The sequence below is a fragment of the Lissotriton vulgaris genome, chromosome 8 (genome assembly GCF_964263255.1).
Source record: "Lissotriton vulgaris chromosome 8, aLisVul1.2, whole genome shotgun sequence".
In the NCBI taxonomy this organism is placed as follows: domain Eukaryota; kingdom Metazoa; phylum Chordata; class Amphibia; order Caudata; family Salamandridae; genus Lissotriton; species Lissotriton vulgaris.
This window is the reverse complement of record NC_141696.1, coordinates 676,666,597-676,686,145: the sequence shown is the minus strand read 5'-3', so window position 1 is coordinate 676,686,145 and position 19,549 is coordinate 676,666,597.

Sequence of the window (19,549 nt, the reverse complement as noted above, 5' to 3'; positions counted from 1 at the left end):
TATGCCCCGCTTGATGGGTAGCTGTAGTGATCTGCTGTTCTAAACCAGCGGCCTGAAAGTCCGAGATCAGCGTATGCGAGTCCTTATCGTTTGCATTCTCCAAATGGAAATTAAAATCACCCAATATGGTGTAGTCCTGATTAGCGGCTACTGGTTCTAATAAAGAATTGAGAGTTTTTAGGAAAAGCGTGCGTGAGGTGGGTGATCGATAAAGAAGGGTTCCTTTAAAAGTTTGTGTGGGAGAAAGAGAGATTGTAAAGGCAAGGGCTTCCGCACAGCAGTAACCCAGCGGTTCGGTTTTTAAGGCTAGGTTAGCTCGATGTATAATAGCCAGCCCTCCTCCTCTTTTCCCTGATGCCCTATCTAATCTTGTTGCTAAATAGCCGGCTGGAGTAGCAACGTTGAAATCCGGGCCAGATGCAAGATCTGCCCAGGTCTCAGTAATGAACACAATGTCAACGTTTTGGCTGGTTATTAGCTCTGCAACGTCGTTCCTGTGTTTAACGAGAGAGCGTGTATTTATCAGAATGCAGCTTATATATGTAGCGCTGTCATCCCCTGAAGGTGTGACCAAAGAATGTTGGGGAATAGCAGGTGTAGTTGTGAACGCGCAATTAGGGCAGACGGAGTGTATAGAATTATACAGTGAACTAAAAGCAAAGAGGGAACATTTCTTGTCCGGTAATCTGTTGCCTATACTCAGGAGTTGTGACCTGGGATAGGTGGTTACCTTAGAGGGTTGTTGGGGTGAGTGGTGGGCAGATGAGGTGGCACGCGGCACGAACCCGGCGCGGACTGGCGCAGACTGGCACCCCTTTGGCGCGGCTTCGGCGCGGAGACGGCGCTCCCGCTGCGCTCTACCGCTGCGCTTCCGGGTGGCCATCTTAAATCCAGAGCCCCGCCCCCAGCTAAGACGCTAGCTCCCTTGTGATTGGAGAGCCAGCGCTGAGGCGAAGTGGAGCTGACCCTGCCCTCCACGCAAACGGCACAGAGCCGCGATGGACCGGGGCAAAGGGTAGGAGTAGTGCACACAAAGTAAGTTAAGCGAATGGATTTTCCTTTAAAAATACAATTAGTGATTCAATTGCATAGGTGACAAATACATTTTTAAAATCAAATGCTGTCAGCGTTTCACAGCGGCCGGTAGCGTCCAGAGGAGGATCCCCTCGCAATCTGTGCTAACCCAACAACAAAACAGAGAGCTGCCACCACCCTGCTCGTTTAGTCGAGTGGCTCGCTGATGCTTCGCCTTAAATCCAGAACCCCGCCCCCAGCTAAGACGCTAGCTCCCTTGTGATTGGAGAGCCAGCGCTGAGGCGAAGTGGAGCTGACCCTGCCCTCCACGCAAACGGCACAGAGCCGCGATGGACCGGGGCAAAGGGTAGGAGTAGTGCACACAAAGTAAGTTAAGCGAATGGATTTTCCTTTAAAAATACAATTAGTGATTCAATTGCATAGGTGACAAATACATTTTTAAAATCAAATGCTGTCAGCGTTTCACAGCGGCCGGTAGCGTCCAGAGGAGGATCCCCTCGCAATCTGTGCTAACCCAACAACAAAACAGAGAGCTGCCACCACCCTGCTCGTTTAGTCAACGTGCTCCACTCCCAACCCCGGTTGCCCACCCTGAGAAACCCTAGTGCTACCTAAAGAACCCCCCGCCCTTTTCTATTGTTGTGCCCTATTTCTGCCCTGGAATGACACTTGAGGTCTCCTTTTCAGAGTTGACCACCGCGAATCCACCAACCTCCCAGGCTTCCCTGAATGATAATAAACACTGTCCTAGCTAACATACCAGTAATCCATTGTTGCACTACTTAACCTGGTCCTCTGGTATTAGACTGCCACAAAATCTCCTCAGCCTGCAGAATTTGAAATTTCCCCTTTATCAAGAACTTTCAACTTTGACTGTTGTACTAGAGCCGCCTGCATTCCCTGATCATTAAACTGACATCTCACAGCCATGGCTGACATGTCCAAAACAAATTGAAATGATATTTCCCACATTTCTGAAAGCCTCTTGACTTAATCGAAGCTGTAATAATTGACTCTTTTGTTCGAAAGGCACCAAAATTGACGGGAAATACACATGGATATTTTGCATTAGTCTGCTGCTGGAATGGGACTCACTGTGCCCTCATAATTGAGTGCCAGTCTTTATTCTGTCCCTCCCCCGGTAGGACATATTTCTGGATGAGATCCGAGATGAATCTAATGAGACCTTAGCCTGCTTCCTGTCCTTCCAGGATGCCCACAATCCTTATATTTTTAACAAAATCTATTTGCAGAGTTTTATATAGTGCGAACTTGACCCGAATTGGCTATTAGAGCGCTTTACATAGCACCAGTTGCGTTTCATGAGGACACATTGTTCTTTATGTTTTGTTAGGCATGGGGACATTAGGTGATTTGGCCAGAATTACAGGATGTTCAGCGTTGTTGCTGAGACTCGAACCCAGTTCCCCAAATTTGAGGATGACAACTCTAGCCGTTAGGCCAACTCCTCTCCTTTTGATTACCAAGACTGATTTCCAAATGCATCAAGCTTGATCTAAGTATCTTCCAGCTCCAGTCTGTACTTCGTCCGAAATGTATTATAGCTCTTCTGTGCCTCTTCTAGATCAGAGATGTTCTAGATCGGAGAGTTAGCCTTTGATTAAATTATGTTATATTATCATTAATTTTATTAAGCTGACATTTTACTTCCCTGCTGGCCTTTTCCTGGGCATTTTTTAGCTCTCTGATCTCAGCAAGGATTATTTGCAACACATCTCCCCAAAGTCTGGTCTGAAATCATTGTGACTAGACACTATTACGACTGATTCAACAGATTTAGTAGTGAAAATCATCTCCTCCAAAGAAGCTGGGAGTTCTGTTGTCTACTGTGTCTCATAACTCATATCCAATCCTCTCTCTGATAGAGACGGAGGATCTTCCCTCAATATATTTGCACTTTTGGGGCCAAACAGTGAGTAAGGGGGCATTTGCCACAGACAGTTGTTTTTAGCCTCTGGCTTGGGGATTCGTAGTTTGTGTACTGAGAAATCTTGCAGCAAGACTGTTTCTGGCCCTACTGAGCGAGGCTCATCGTGATCTGAAGAATTCTTCTTCTTCTTTCTTTAAGGGGAGTTGATTTGTTTATTTGGGATTTACAACCTTGCCAGAAAGACAACTTCTTTCTGGATCTGGTGAGACATCTTGATTCAGGCTAAGATTTAAGCTAGAGCTGCTATCGTCAATATCACCCTCTGGGTTCGCCCGACCACTCTGCCCTGCCTGTTTTTTTTTGTCAAGATCCTGCCACTTTTGCTCCACTCAAGTCTCTTACCGGTGTGCAGCACTTGACAGCTCCCTCTCTTGCCATTAGACAGTTCATCTAGCCAGTGAACTTTTATTATTAGAGTAGTGTCTAGATCCTGCTTGCGATCTCCTCTTGATCCACTCTCCATCTAAAAGTGCCTCATTATGGGTTGAAGGAGGGTGGGGGAAGGCAGGGTAAGACAGGCATGACCAGCCAGCAGCAAACTGCACCCTACCTCTAGGAGGGTCGCTTCTGCCACCAGCTGAACTGCACCATTTCACAATGGCTGCCTAATTCACACCTAATGCGATTCTATCCCTAGTCCTTTTACCCCTTGTGCCCCTCTGCCCGAGCATCGCTCCTACTGCTTAATATGTTAGCCAAACTTCTTCTCCTAGTTGTCAGCCACTTTCCATCTTGCAGCGTTACTCCACTATTACCCTCAGCTGCTCCTCCCTGCTAATTCCCTCATATAGCCTCTCAGTCTCAGTCTCTTGGCTTCCCAAATGTGCCGCGGCACAGGTTATCTAATCCTTGGAGGAATAGCGCAAATGTGAAATGGAGAGAAATGACAATAACACACAAGAAAACCTCCTGGAAGCAGGAGCGGTAGCAGAATCAAGGCACATCTCTCCCCTCCCCGGCAACACAGAGCGGACAGCGCGGAGCATGTCTCTCTTCCAAACAGCACTTAGCAACACTGCGGACCTTCCATCGGAACCGGAAGTGACCTCCTTGTCTAAGTGGGTTTTGGAGTCGGTCTTTAGAGGATACATTAATATATGAGTGTCTGAATGGGTCTGTGAGTGAGTATGTGAGTGTCTGAGTGGGTTTATGAGTGTGTGTGTGTGCATCTGAGTGGGTAAGGGGTGGATTGGTGGGGCTGGGTTTGGTGGCACAATGGATTAATGTGTCTATTGCAGGGGCCGATATTCTAATTCTACCTCATGGTCACAGGTTCAAATCCCAGTGTGTCCACTCAGCCTTTCATGCATCTGATAGAATGAGTACCATTGAATTGGGTAACAATAAACATCTGTTAATAAGCGCCAAGATACCTACGGGTGAACGTGCACTTCACAAGTACACATGCTATGTTATGTTCTGTGAGTGGGTACATGAGTGTCTGTGTGAATATGTGAGTGTATGAGTGAACTGGGGTGTGTATTTTTTTTAATTGGGCAGAATTTGCAATTCCACTATGATCGTACATGGGGGTCCATGGTGAGTATTGCGGCAGATTAGTGAGTACCTGTACGCAGAAAAAAATAAAATTTCAGAGCATTTTGATGCATATAAGGTGTCCCTCGAAGAACTCTTTATAGCACCAATGGGGGTCAGGGGACCACTACCCTGACCCCTTCTATTACTTTACAGAACAATTTTACCTCCCCTAAATGATCTCTGATATAGAAGATGGTGGCCATAATTTTCTGCTCAGGTTATGGCCGTTCAATTACCACATTGCTGTTGGAGTGTGTATTCATGAAGAGCGGCGATGTATTCATGAAAGAGCCATGCCTCTAGATATACAAATTTGTTTTTCCCTTTAATATCTAAAGAACTACTTAATGGATTTACACCAAATCAGAAAAAGTATGCTTTTGTGACCAAGATCTAGCTTTCCTCGAACTTTGGTGTAATTCTGTTCAGCAGTCCGGTCTGTAGTAATGTCTAAAATCCATATGGGAAATTGCATGGAGAAAAAGCATTTTCAGATCTTCCATTTTTCTCGACCCCCGCTTGATGAATCACTCAAAGACTTTCCACACACAGATGAACTCAAGTATTTATTAGTTTTTGAAAATTTCATGAAGATTCATCAAGTGGCACTAAAGTTATTGGCAAAACAAAAAAACAAAAAATGATTTTCCTATGGAGACTAGGTCCTAACTATAAGTACCTACTGGTGACCGTCAGCAGGTGCTATATAAATATATGTATATATTTCTACTTAACATAGTCCCGCTCACATTTTCTAATGCGGGATGCAAGGCAGCACAGCATACAGAGCTACTGTGCAGCCTTATGTTACTAGGGCACAGACAAAATGCACTCAGATATGGCATATTCCACCACCAGTGCTGTCACACTTGAGGCTGCCATGCACCACAGCACACACCCTTGTGACATAGGGCAAGGTTTGTTCATTCTCTAAAGCATAGGTTTGTATTGGAAGGAGACCCATACACATGCAAAGTTGGAAATATAGGAAGAAATTAAAACATTTCTTCTTGTTCCGCCTGCCTTAAGGAGGCATAAAGTGTTGGTGCAAATCCCTGTCTACAAATTTTAGTAGATAAGGATTTGCAACAAAAGCCATGGGTGGCTTCATGGGAATGCCTATGTATCACCCTTAGTCATATTGACACAAAGTAGTGCATAGCACAACTTTGGGGAACAAACTAATGCTAATCTTGTTTTGCAATGTAGAATTCCATCATAGCTCTTTGCTCTGCTTGCAAAAAGTGACACAAACCCGTAGGTAAATGTTTGATTTGCTCTGCATGCCGTCCATCATCTGTGAGTCTTTTACTGCATAAGCCTCGACAAGCGTTTCGGGGCTTATTTAAAGTTTGGAAAACAGGGACTATGTTACAAAGATGGCGGATGTGACGAGATCTGTATTACAAGTATTGAATTTACTGTAATGCGTGTGTAATAAGGCAGGCATGCCTCCTGCCATATTTGTGGTGGAGTACATTAACCGTCAAATTTTAATTAAGGCCCTTTGGGGCATTTGCACTTTTTATTTAGTCAAATTGTCTACATCCCAGATCTTTCTTCAAATATCTGAAGTTATCTTATTTGGTTTTATTTTAGACAATTTTACATTTTGCAACGTCGGTGCTGTAATATGCTGAAGAAGCGATTCTGAAATGCCTGTTTCACGAATGGCCTTTTCCACTAACCTTCTCACATCTAATTATATTAGTATGATGTTGTCCTCCAAGAGTCCAAGTTGTAAACTGAGGGCTGAAATGTGAACCATAATAGTTACAACATATTGTGTTTCAGCAGACCCAGGCACAGTGCCTATTTTGTTTAGCCTGCAGGAAAGGTCTCTTTTGAGAAACGATGAGACTTGCAGGCATAGCTATTAATTGTGCTTTTGAGTCTCTGTCAACCCCTTCAGTGTAGGACTCCAAAAACCTAAAGCCACAACAAAATGTTACATATAAGCATTTTCAAAGATTGCAGTAAACGATTAAACGATAGCCCCGTCAAATTTTATATACAGTTGACTTTAAATACCTAAGAATGCGAAAGAGGCCTCCGACCATTATACACATAAATGCAATTGGCTGTATTAGGTTAAAGCAGAGGGTTGATTTAATCACCAATTTACTACTTGTGAGTTGTGACCGCTGCGGTTATTACATCCTCACTTATGTCATTCTACCAAAATTGTAGAGGGGAGAGATATGCCCTTTGACTCTTGATCACATCACTGAGCATATCATCCCTTCATTTTTGTCCTCAATGCAATATCTTGTAGCAACATCTTTAGAGTAGGTAAAATGCCCTGTAGTAAGTGTAACATTTATTCGATAGCACCAACATGTATCTGACAATGAACAAGGCTTTATTCGTTACTCATAACGTTTTTAACTAGGTTACAGGCATTCTTTGTCAGACTAGCTGTTATCCTATGTCTGTGTGTGTGCTTTTTTTCAAACTGGGGGCATATTTTCAAGCCCTGGTGCTTCACTCTTGCTTCAGGCAACGTGATGCAAGAGTGACATAAATAAAAAATTCGATTCACCCTGAGAGATCCTGAGTGGCTTCATAAATCTTGTGTAATGCAACACAGTGAGAATGGCTGTGTTTCATTACTCTGCGCTAGGAAGGCGTTTCCATAGGCATTGGTTGGGTGTTCCCATGCACAGTGCTTAATTTGTAAAAAAAAGAAGTGCAGGGGCTGAAAATTTTGCCAAGTAGGCCACAGATCACTTCTTCCTCCGGTGAGCCCCACTTTCAACAGTCTCACTGCCTGAGTCTATATCTTCTAACCTTGATCTGTTGTCTGTCTCTTAAGTTTTTCTAAGAGTCTATCCTCTCACCTCTCTAATTGTTTTCTATCATCTTTGTCACACCTGGTGTGTTACCTTAGTCCCTGTAGTTCTGATTTGCCCTCTATTCATTCTAGCCCTGCCCTTTTTCCTCTTCACTTGTATCCATGCTCTGCTCTCCCTACCCTCAATCTTGGCTCTTTACTATCACACTTCTAGCAATGATTATAATTTATAATTATAATTTGTCTGCTTTTTTCCCTCTGTCCTGTCCTCTACATCCTTTCATTCTATCTTCTCCCTTCTTAATGCTCTCTTCTTCACATCATGGCTGCTTTCTCTTTGGATCTGATTTTCTCTCCTTTTCTTCTACTTAGCTCCGTTTTATCTCTCTCCTCTTCTGTTGTTCTTTCTTCTCTTTACTCCCGTTCTCTCTCTCATCTATAACACTGCTATTGCCTGTGACTCCTGTCCTCAGCCTGCACATGTCCCTGCTATTTTGAACTCTGCATTTTCCTATTGTCATTCCTAAAGAAGTGGAAGATGGCATGTTTTACTTTCTTACCTACACAGAGTGCAAAAACAAATTGTACACCAAATGAAAAAGCATTTTTTTGCATATATTAATCAGTGCGGTACGACTGGGTTTATTGCGAAACAGACGGCTGCTCGAGCACAGCAGGCGATGTCACTGCTAGTGCTGCCTGAAATTAGTAGATCCAGGGATGGCGATGGCATCGGCATCCACTGCTCAGCTTGCTGTGACCCTGCCTGCTACAGCACAGGCATTGTCCACAACCGTAATGCTGCCAATGCCGGTAAGTATGGCTGGTGTGCCTACTGGACTCACGCATGCTCAGCAATTACCATGCTGCGGTGCAGTGCACAGATTCTACAGGTGAAGCCATGGTGCACAAAAGTTGTGTTGGTCCACAGCTGCATCGAGCACGTTGAGGATAGCAGCATTGCATAGCTGCAGGACATGCTACTCTGGCTACGCAGGAAGTGGAAAGTCCACACGTACTTTCGTTTATTCTTCCTCAACAGCCCTCACTCCCAATCTCCAAATGCGCTCTCGCAGCTTCCTTGCCTCAACTCCGTCATGAGCCAGCCCCCAGCTACAATTATCCAATGGGAGTCTTAGGCTCAGGTAGTAGCAGGGTGCAGCAGATGCGGGGAATAGAATGTGTTAGACCTGACATCATTGGCTTGAGTCTCTCCTCCATTTTTTCTGTTTGCCTCCACTGTTTTACGATGTTTTGCTGGATAATGCTTTGGGCACCGTGCCACTGCTGATCAGTGCCACAGTGCAAGTGCTCCCTATGTTAAATTGATGTATCGATTGAATTCCATGTTTGGCTTATTTGGTTTACTATCAGTCCCTAGTCTAGTGCACCAGGAGTGCCGGGGCTTGAAAATCCAAATGCCGCTCGTGGGCTTGCAGCACGTGTTGTGCCACCCACAAGAGCGGCCTCGTAAAAGAATGTCTACGGGTCGGTCATTGCGAGACCTACGTACAGTCTGGTACTGTCACGCGGGCTGCGCAGGTATACCTACTTGCCAGTCCCCAAAACCTTCCCTTAACTTCATGTTAGTCACCCCTATGGTAGGCCCGCGGGCAGGGTGCATTGTAAGTATAAGGTAGGTCAAGCCTAACCAAGTTGGCATGTCCTAAATAGTGAATGACAGCCATCTTAGTTCTTCACTATTGCGAGGTAACCTGCTCTCCATTAGTTAGAATGGGCCGCCGGGATTATTTATTTATTTATTTTTTTAAATCTTTTTATTAACAGATTTTTTACAGATATTTCCCCCCTCTGAAACCGAGAGGGGGTGAGGAACAATTTGCTAAAGTAGATCAATAATGCTTCCGCCGTGGAAGTGTAAACAGTTAATATATAAACTTAAAGTATACACATCATATGACACATTATAACTTAAATTGCATCTAAAGCTTCTCCCTCATACCTTAATATTTACACAAACCATACTTAACACGAAGACAACACATCCGTTAAACTTACATATTTACATATAAACAAATTATAAATCACTTTACTACTTATTAGTACCAGTTCCACTCCCTTATACCCCGATGATCCTTATGCCCTTTTATACATTATATACACATTATATACACTTTATATACACTTTACACTTCTTCCTTCCATTTCATAATTGGCTCCCATATTTTCAATCCTAGTTTCCTTGCATTCTTTCCTCTTCTTGAGTATATTGCTTTTTCTAGATTATATATGCTTAGAAGCTTGGCTAACCATTGCTGGAATGCTGGTGCCGATTGTTCTAACCAAGCTGAGGCAATACATAATCTAAAGACTGCCATGGCGACAAAGATGAAATAGTTACCCTCTTCATATTCATTGCCCGAGTCTACCCCCAGCAGAATGATTGCAGGTGTTAAATGAATCGATAATTTCAATGCCCTTTGAAGAAATATTTCTATCTCGTTCAATATTGTCAATAGACATGGGCATGTTGCAAAAATATGAATAACATCTGCCTCTAGACTTTTGCATCTAGGGCAGTTTATACCAGTAGTCGCCCCCCATTGTGCAAGTTTTGCTGGAGTATAGTATAGCCGATAGATGGTTTTATAATGCTGAGCCTGCAAAGACGCAGAGCACAAGATATTCTTTCCTAGCTCTACTGATATATTAAAGCACTCCTGCTCTATGCCCAATTTCGCCGACCAACTTTCCCCCCACTTAATCATATCATCTGTTTTAGAGTCAATTAGCTCTGCGTAAAACCTTTTGATCGTGCAGTCTGCTCCATTATGTATTGCCTCTAGTATGCAATTTTTCTCAAATCCTCTCAATCCCCCCCTTTTATTTTGCAGGAAACTTCTTACTTGTAGATATTTGAAGAAGTGTCTTGTTGACAAATCATGTTTTGACTGTAAATTTGCTAATTGTTTCATCCCCTGTGGGGCCATCAGATCCCCCACTTTTATTATCCCTTTTCGGTACCATTCCGTGTAAACTAAGTCAGAAAATATATCTTCAGGAAATAACGTATTCTCTTTTATCCTCGTGTATTTATTAAATTTCCCCAGTCCAAATTTCTTAGAAAACACCTTCCAAATATTATGTGCACCCAAAATAGTCTTAAATCGTGTTCTTTTAAAATAGGCTGTATCAAAGTGTTTCAAAAATATATTTTTAACTTCTTCACCCATCAATATGCCATATATCGCTAATGAACCCAGATGATCTTCACCTTCCACTTCTGCTCCACCTATTAAACCTACCATATATTGTAAGGCTGCAGCCCAATAGTAAAGTTTTAGGTCCGGTAGTGCCCATCCTCCTCTTTCCCGTGGGAGTGCCATAAATCTTGCTGCTCTCCTAGTTTTACCTTTAGACCAGATAAATCTGTTAATCATTCGTTCAGTTTTTTTAAACCAAAAGTTATCAAACCACAACGGGATTGTCCTGAACAAATATAAAAATTTCGGCAATATTAGCATTTTTATGATATTTACTCTGCCAACCAATGTAAGATGTAGATTATTAAGTCTATCTAGCTCTATCCCCACTTTTCGTATAATGGGGTCTATATTTAGCTCTACTAACTTTTCTAATTCTGTAGTTATAGTTATGCCCAGATACGTTCCTGTCTCTACCACCCTTGGATCCTGACATATAGCCTTGTTATTTTTTATAATTTGTGTTTTTCCAGTGTTCAAAGAATATCCTGACACTTTCCCAAATTCTTTAGCCTCCAGCTCCACATATCTTATAGCCTCTGTGGGTATTGGTGTTACAACAGCCACGTCATCGGCATAAGCAAGTATCTTACAGTCCCCCCTAGGTGAGGCAACTGGAGGTATACTCACATTTGCTTCTAATCTCCGTATCAACGGATCTAAATATACTGCAAAAAGTAGCGGGGAGCACGGGCATCCCTGCCTAGTACCCCTATTTATTTTCACTTGTTCCGTTGTTCCCGAATTTATTCTGATCGTAGCTACTGGATCCCTATACAAGGTCTTTATCGCTGTAAGAAAACCATTTCCAAACCCCATTCTTTCCAAAACACTCCACAGATATATCCATGATACACAGTCGAATGCTTTTTCAGCATCTAACAATAAAACCGCGAACGGCTCCCCAGTGACCTCCATTTTATCGATAAGGGTTATCAATTTCCGTATGTGGTGCGTGGTCCCTCGTCCAGGTATAAATCCATGTTGACTGGCAGTGACTAATGGTGTTATTACACTGGCGAATCTTATTGCCAGTGCTTTTGAATAGACCTTTGTGTCGGTGTTCATGAGCGTAATTGGTCTGTACGACCCCGGATCTGTCGATACTTTCCCTTTCTTTAGAATAACAACTATTTCAGCCCCGGACCAGGAGTTTGGTATTGACATTCCCTTCTGTGCTTGTTTCATAGTACGTACCATATCTTCCCCTATCTCCTCCCAAAACACCTTGTAAAACTCTAGCGGGATCTTATCAGGCCCGGCCGCTTTTCCAGATGGTAAACTCTTCAAAGCCCCTTTTATTTCCTCTTGATCTAATGGATTATCTATCCTCTGCTTCTCTATTTCATCCAGCTCAGCCCCTTCATAATAATTCAAATACTCCATTATGTCTTCGGGATCTTTTACATCATTTTCATGGTATAGATTCGTATAAAAATTCCTGAAAACTTCTCTAATTTGTTGCACACTTGTTACAATCCCCCCTGAACTATCTTTTATTGCTTTTATCTCTCCGAATGATGCTTTTTGCCTTGCTCTAATTGCTAGCATTTTGCCAACTCTTTCATTCATCTCATAACAATTCTCTCTATTAACCACATATTGTTTAGCCGCCTTCACCGCTATATATTCTTCTGCTTCCATTCGCAATTTCGCGAGCTTCATACAGACAGGATCTAATGCTCCTCCATTACAACTCTGATCTGGTCTATTACTTAATTCTTCCTCCGCTAGCAATAATTCCCTCTTTAAGGCATCACTTCTCTCTTTCTCCTGTTTCCTTCTCCTAGCCCCAAAACTAATAGTCTCCCCCCTCACCCCTGCCTTAAAACAGTCCCATACTATCCCTACAGCTGCTGTGTCTCTATTTGTTGTCATAAATTCAGTTATCCAGCTCTTCATGTGTTGAATATATGCCTCATCCTCCAGCAGTGCTTTTTCAAATGTCCACTCTGAGACCCTCCTTGCAACTACCAGTCCCTTTAAGGTGACAATTAGGGGATTATGATCCGCTAGTATTCTTGGTAATCTCTCAATATCTGCACCATCAATGCCTTGACTACTGATTAAAAAATAGTCTAATCTTGCACTTACTTTGTGTGGTGCTGAGTAGTACGTATACCCATCTTGTCCTGGCTTAAGAGTGTCCCAAACATCCAATAACCCATTATTCCTAGCTAAGGAGCAAACTGCTTGAAACACTCTTTTCTTCCTTCCTTTATATTTAACTGGAGGTCCTAACCCCAGTCCCAATCCCCCTGCTCAGTTGATATTGAAATCCCCTCCTATTACTACATATGGGGCCCAGGTCGCCAACTCAATATCGATCTCTTCAAAGATTTCCGAATCATCTCCTGTAGACCCATAGATAGAGCCAAGGGTTACCCATCGTTCTCCTATCAAGCATTCTATTAGAGCCCACCTTCCCCAAGCGTCCTCCCATTTTTTCCTAGTAGTAATATCTATTTGTCGTGCCATTACAGCCACCCCCCTATTCCTAGCCCCCTGTCTGGAGTACGCTATAACAGTAAGACCTAACTGGTCGAGCAGCTGAATTTCGGACACCTGTATATGTGTCTCTTGAAGTATTAAAAAATCTAGTCTTAGACTTTTGATCAGGACAGCCACCTTCTGCCTTTTTACTTTATCATTAAGTCCGCAAACATTCCACGTCATTATTCGAGTGTTCATCCTGGTTTTTTAGGTAATTTATCCTTAATTTTACAAATACCGAACTGATTCATGATACATATTGGGCTCACAACCGTATACAACTCATATAATTTCTCTGTTTTATTGATCCATGTGTTCCAGTTTACTTTTCCTCTGCAATAACTCCAGCTTTTTTGATGTTCCTCTTCCCCCCCGTTTTCCCTCCCCTGGGCCCCACCCTGACTGTCCCACCCCCCCTACAGGCAAATAGGTCCGTAGGACCTATGTGTGACAGCTGTGACTGCATGGGACCACCGTGTCCCCCCCTCCCCTATCCCTTTTACCTAATTATACAAACAAGGTGAACATTTTACAGCATACATATATATACATTTCCATACAGTGCATTTCTCTATTCTTTGTGCTTCTTCTCTATTTTTACACAAACATATACATATTCTATCTTTTATTTTCCTTTGGCAACCAGAGCTACCGCTCGTTCTCTATCAGCCTGTGTCTGGGACTGTGTTTGATTCTGTGGGTTTCTTTCTTTTAACCATGTCAGAAACTCAGCTGCTTTAATTTCGGAATAGAAAATTTTGAACTGACCATCCCTTACCACTTTCAATCTACTGGGGAACATTAGATATGCCTCGCAGCCAATTTTTTGAAATGGTGATATCAGCTCCCGCAGTCTCCACCTCCGTTCTACCGTTGTATGGCAGAAGTCTGGCCTAGCGAAGAATTCAACATCCTTATATCTACATTTAGCCTGTGGTTTTGCCTTCGCCATTATTTCCTCTCTCAGCAGATAGTTGCCCACATATATAAGTATTGCTCTAGGCTTGTTTGAGACATCCCCCTTCCTCTGTGTAAATGGAAATCTATGTGCACGCTGAATCTCTGACTCCCAATCCCAGCATTTTAAATCAGGAAATGCACCCTTGAGGAGCTCTATAACATAGGCCCTAACATCCTGCCCTTCTCTTCCTTCTGCAATACCCAAAAGCCTGATGTTGTTTCTACGCTGCCTGTTCTCGAAGTCTTCCAGCTTCCATAGCATATCGCTGTTAGTCTTCTCTTGCTCCTGTCTGAATTCCTTCCAACCCTTCATTTCATCTTCCAAAACCCCAGTTCTTTCTTCTACCTCCGTAACTCTCCCTGCCAAATCTGCATATAGTTTATTTACTTTCCGGAGGGAACCTTGTATCTTTTTACTTTCCTGCCTGGCTCTACGACTTTCCACCCTTGCCTCAGTTTGAATTTGCTTCAGCATTGAAAACATCATTTCGAACCCCATTGGTGAAGTTTGCCCCTGTGATTGACTCTGACTCTGATTTTCGCTTTGACTTTGCCTAGGTCTTTGCTCAAGTACCCCTAGAGTGCCCAGGTTTTTATCTAAACCCCCATCAGCCTCTTGGTACAGCTGCGACGTGGCTGAGTAATCCCAATCAAGTCTCTTTGCAACGTTGGTAATTACCGGGCTCATAATGCCTTTTGATTTTCTACGTTTTTTTGTCAAAACTTTAGATTTGCGCTTTGCAGACAACTCTTGTTCTGAGACCTCTCCAGACCCTGATGTAGCTACTGTTTCTGTTACCAAACCTGACATCGTTTGATCACTCTCCACCTCCTCGGCATTAGAAGAATCCTCTAACTCACTCCCCCCTTCTCCACCCGCACCCACATCCTCACCCTCATCCTCGCCCTCTCCCTCATTTACAGAAAAGAAACACTCATCAGCCGGAGAGCCTGGTAAAACCGTTAAACCATCATTGGTAGTAGTAGCCATATTGTCCCCCAGTACAGCCGAACTGTTCAAATTAGGTCCAATATTATCCTCTCCTACAGAAACTACCAAATTTGGAATGGTTACTTCATACATATTATTGGTTCTATGTTCCTCTCTTAATGCCTCTGATAATGCCTCTGTTAGCGCCAACATTTTATCAGGGTCTATGGACGGAGTCTTTTCCTCAGCCTGCTGGCTAACACTGTCAATATCAACTGCCGCTTCCTTCTCTTTTCCACGTTCCTGTTGATCCACCCCTTCCACAAAATCAGTTGTATTTATTGTTTGTTTCACCTGAGCAGCAGTCTCTCTACTGTCTTTCCCTTGCTCCTGTGCCATTGCCCCTTCCAGCGGCTCAGCAACCACATGCTCATTCTCACCAACAGTTACCTGCAAGTTTGTTTCGGAACTTTCCATCTGTAGAGCCCTTTTTGTGAACATATCCTGGGCCAGAAGCCGAGCTGCGGGAGCACCATCGCTTATTAAACTTGCATCAGGGTCCACAGGGGATACCTCAACAACTGATACCCCACGAGGGTTAGCAGCGGCAACAGGTAAAAAGGCCTTGGACACTAAGGGTTGCCTCATGTTTGTCTGTTCCAGCGATTTTCCTTTGTTTGTAGAGGCCGCCTTACTTTTTTCCTTTTTCTTGCTTTTTTCCCCTGCATTACCAATTTCCTTACTTCTCGCTGTATTTTTCCCCTGATCGGCAATGCGCAACTCCTCCCGCTCCTCCTGGGTCCGCATCAGCTTCTTTGCGCGAAGGTTGGCTGCCGGAGCATCCGACTCGCTCCAGGCAGTTTTCTCCTCCCTCAGGGTTTTCGCAATCTTCGGAGCCATTGAACGCCAAAGCCTGGATGCAGCGACTGCAGACCTCTGATGCCGATGACGCTGCTGCCTCCAGCCAGTAACTTTCACCATCAGCTGATGCGTGTAAGCCAGTGTCCGCGCCAGCACTGATCCCGCTGTCAAAGAAGTTAGTGCCTTCGCAAACAACGATCTGAACTCCGTTGTGGGTAAAATTACGGAGATATCCTTCGAAATCAGTATCATATCCTCACTTTCTCTCGTGTGCCGATACTTGAAGCACAAAAAAAAACGCCGTCTGCAGTTCGTTAAAGCCGCATCACCTTTCACTCAGTAGTCAGCTTCAGGGAGAGAGGGGAGAACACGTCTTCTCCCTACAGCCTGTCAGCGGCCATCTTGCCCCCCTCGCCTTGCGACCGGGCCGCCGGGATTATTAATGCTATGATCCTAGCTGACTCGGGGAGCATGGTGCAATGTCGAGTTTGGTATCCCTGAACTCGGGGTTTAATTACGCATCCGTTGGTGTGGATGGTTTTTGGACTCTGGGTTTGAAAATAGCACTTTTAGAAAGTGTCTATTTTCTTGTCTAACCATTTCTGGTTTCTGCTGGTCTTGTGTGTGTGTGACAGGAGCTGGGTGGCTCCAGAGGTCTGGATGAGTCAGTGTGGGATGAGTGGGACATTTGCGTTGAGAGTAGGGGGAGAGTAGTTGCTGATAGCCTGCCCTGCCTGATACAATGCTGGCTCCACCTCCTGCCAAACGGCTAATGGCTCCGTGCCTGCCATGGACGATCCTAGCCCCACCTCTTACCAGGAGGCCGATAGCTCTGCTCCTGCCAGTGACAATGCTGGCTCCACCTCCTGCTGGGCGTCTGAGGACCCAGCCCTGCTCAGTGAATAGGCCAGGTGCCTCTGCCTGGCTCCACCCACAACAGACCCGGGATGTTGGGAAATTCCCCTGCATGGACAAAGGGATCAAAGCCAAAAAGGGGTATAAGAGAAGGACCCCTGAACAAAGACTTTAGATCACTTCTGACAAGGAACCCTGAAACCAAGGACAAGAAGCCTGCTGATCCAAGGACTTGCCTACCCCTTCTGCCAGTGTGCTGTTTGCTGGGGGGAATCCTGCAGTGCTTCTTTATTTTTGCCAAGGAACCAGGAGAGAGGAACTGTGTGTGTACTCTCACGCTTGCTAAGAAAATCTCCAAGGACTGGAAGAGTGCCAGTCTCCTGTTGAAGTCACAGGGCTAAAGGACTTCATCTGCTTAAAGTACTATTTGCTGAAACCTGTGAATCCAGCACCTCTGAAAGAACCAGCAATCTCGACGCCGACGGACGTCGCCGAATCCAGCTCGACATAGTGAGTACGGCTCCAGTGTCCCGCTTCCTCGACGCCGGCCGCCGGGCCTGATCGACGCCAGCAGCAACGCCAGTGAGTAGTGAGTTCGGCTCCAGCTCCAAGGGACCTCGTGTCTGCACCGCTGCTGATCGTATCGACCTCGTGCCCTCTCGACGCCGTGGGCGCTGCTCACTCTTGCAACATCATCATCGACATCGACGACTACTGAGGCCTGATCAACACCGACGACGCGACACTGGATTGCTCGACGCCGCTGATCATCGTGTGCTTCATTTTCCTAAGGTACTGTGTTGGGGGTCCGTGTGACTCCGGGCTCGACGTAGCGCTCCTCGCGGTCGATGCCGAACCTTTGGATTAACTTTGCCTCGACGTCGTGTGACTCCCGTGTGGGTTACATTGTTGCCAAGAACTGTGTTTCCCGGAAGAAGAGTTGCTTTTGATGCGAAAGACTTTGTGCTAAAGAAGAAACTATATTTGAACTATTATTTTCCCTTCCAAGAGTATTTATTAAGACTGTGGTATATTTTTGTCGTTATTTGGTCTTGTGCTAAGCCTTATATAAAAATCCTTATTTTTATAATACTACTGTGTCGTGTCCATTTGTAGTGTATTCACTTTATTACTGTATGTGGTCATAAATGCTTAACACACAGCCTCTGAGATAAGCCTGTCTGCTCTGCCAAGCTACCAAGGGGGTGAGCAGGGGTTATCAAAGGGTGTGATCCCCTTGCCCTGACTAGAAAAGGTGTGTCCCTATTTGTCAGAAGTGTATACCTCTGCCAACTAGAGACAGCCGGTTCTAACATTGGTGGGTCAGCGGTGAGGATTTGAACTTTGCATTTATGACCCATGTGCAGTGATTAGTGTGCGCTACATAGTGAAAGCAGACCATAGCGCAGCCACAATCTGATTTTGGAAGGATCCTCTTTTTGGTTCTCCGCTTTTCTGAAGCTTGATTTTTTGAACACTGCCAGTTTTGACCATGAGTGACACCGGAGTCCCTACCCCTGTTGTTGTTGTGGAGGAATTCGATAGAAGTAAAATCGAGGATTACACGTTAATTCAGCTGAAATCCTTTTGCAAGCAGTTGAAAGTTCCTACCAAGGGCTGCAAAAACAAAACGGAATATCTCAAAGCATTGCAGGCCTGGTTAGAATCCAGAGATTCCACTGATCCGGTGGTGGTACCGCCAGTGGAAGGGGATGAGGAGGCACCAGTGAATGGGCCTGTGTCCTCTCCCGGTAGCAGTGTTTCCTCCAAAGGTCTTTCCCCTGAAGAAAGAGAAGAAAGGGCGAAGGAGCATGCATACAACATGGAAATGGCAAGGCTAAAGATAAATGGGCAGTTGGAGTTAGAAAATGCAAGAGGTAGGAGAGAAGCTGATTTGGAGACCAAAAGGTTAGATTTTGAACGAGAGAAGTTAGCTTTGGAGCGTGATACCAAGTTGAGGGAGTTGGACATCCAAGCTAAGAAATTAGAGTTGAATCCCTCTGGTGGCAGCATCCCATCTGGGCCTGCAGAAAGTAGGTTTTATTTTCCCAAAGTTGTGATCAAAGATTATCATAGGAATGAAGATATTGGTCAGTGGTTTAAAGCGTATGAGTTAGCATTGTTGGCCCACCGGGTCCCTTAGAAGGATTGGGGAGCGGGGTTGTGGGGCCGCTTTGTGAATGAGGGGAGAGATACCCTGTTAGACATGCCTGTTGAGGATAGGATGTCGTATGCTCATATGAAAGATGCTTTAATGTTGCGGTATGGCCTAACCCCCGAGAAGTACAGACAAGCTTTTAGAGAATGTAAGAAGTTGCCTGGTACGACGTGGGTTGAATATGTGTCTTATTTTTGCAGAGCCATGGATGGTTGGGTAAAGGGCAGCAAAGTGGAAAGTTATGAAGCTCTTTATGATTTATTCGCTTGGGAGCATTTGTCTAATAACTGTTTTCCAGAGCTGCGCCAGCACCTTATTGATAGCAAGATATCTAACCCTAGAAAACTTGCTGAGGAGGCGGACCGCTGGGTCAGTACCAGGGTCCACAAGGGTCCAGTGGGAGACTCAGCCAAAGGTGGGCAGGGTCCCCAGCAGAAGAGTGGGGGGGACAAGGGTAAACAGAAGGAGTCCCAGAAAGGGCCCCAAAGTAATCCCCAAGGGAACCAAGCCTCCCCCTGAGAAGAAGCCAGGGGCCCCGACGGGTAAACCTGTTCATAGGGGCCCCCTAACCTGCTACGTTTGTGGGCAGATGGGACACCGGTATTATGACCCCCAGTGTCCCATGAAGAATTCGAATGCACCGCCGCGTGCACCCCCCATCAGTTGGCGAGTGTAGCCCTGGGAGGGGAGGAGATGGTTGTTCCTGGTGGGAGGGGTCCCACAGAAATGTCCCTGATCTCGCTAGGAG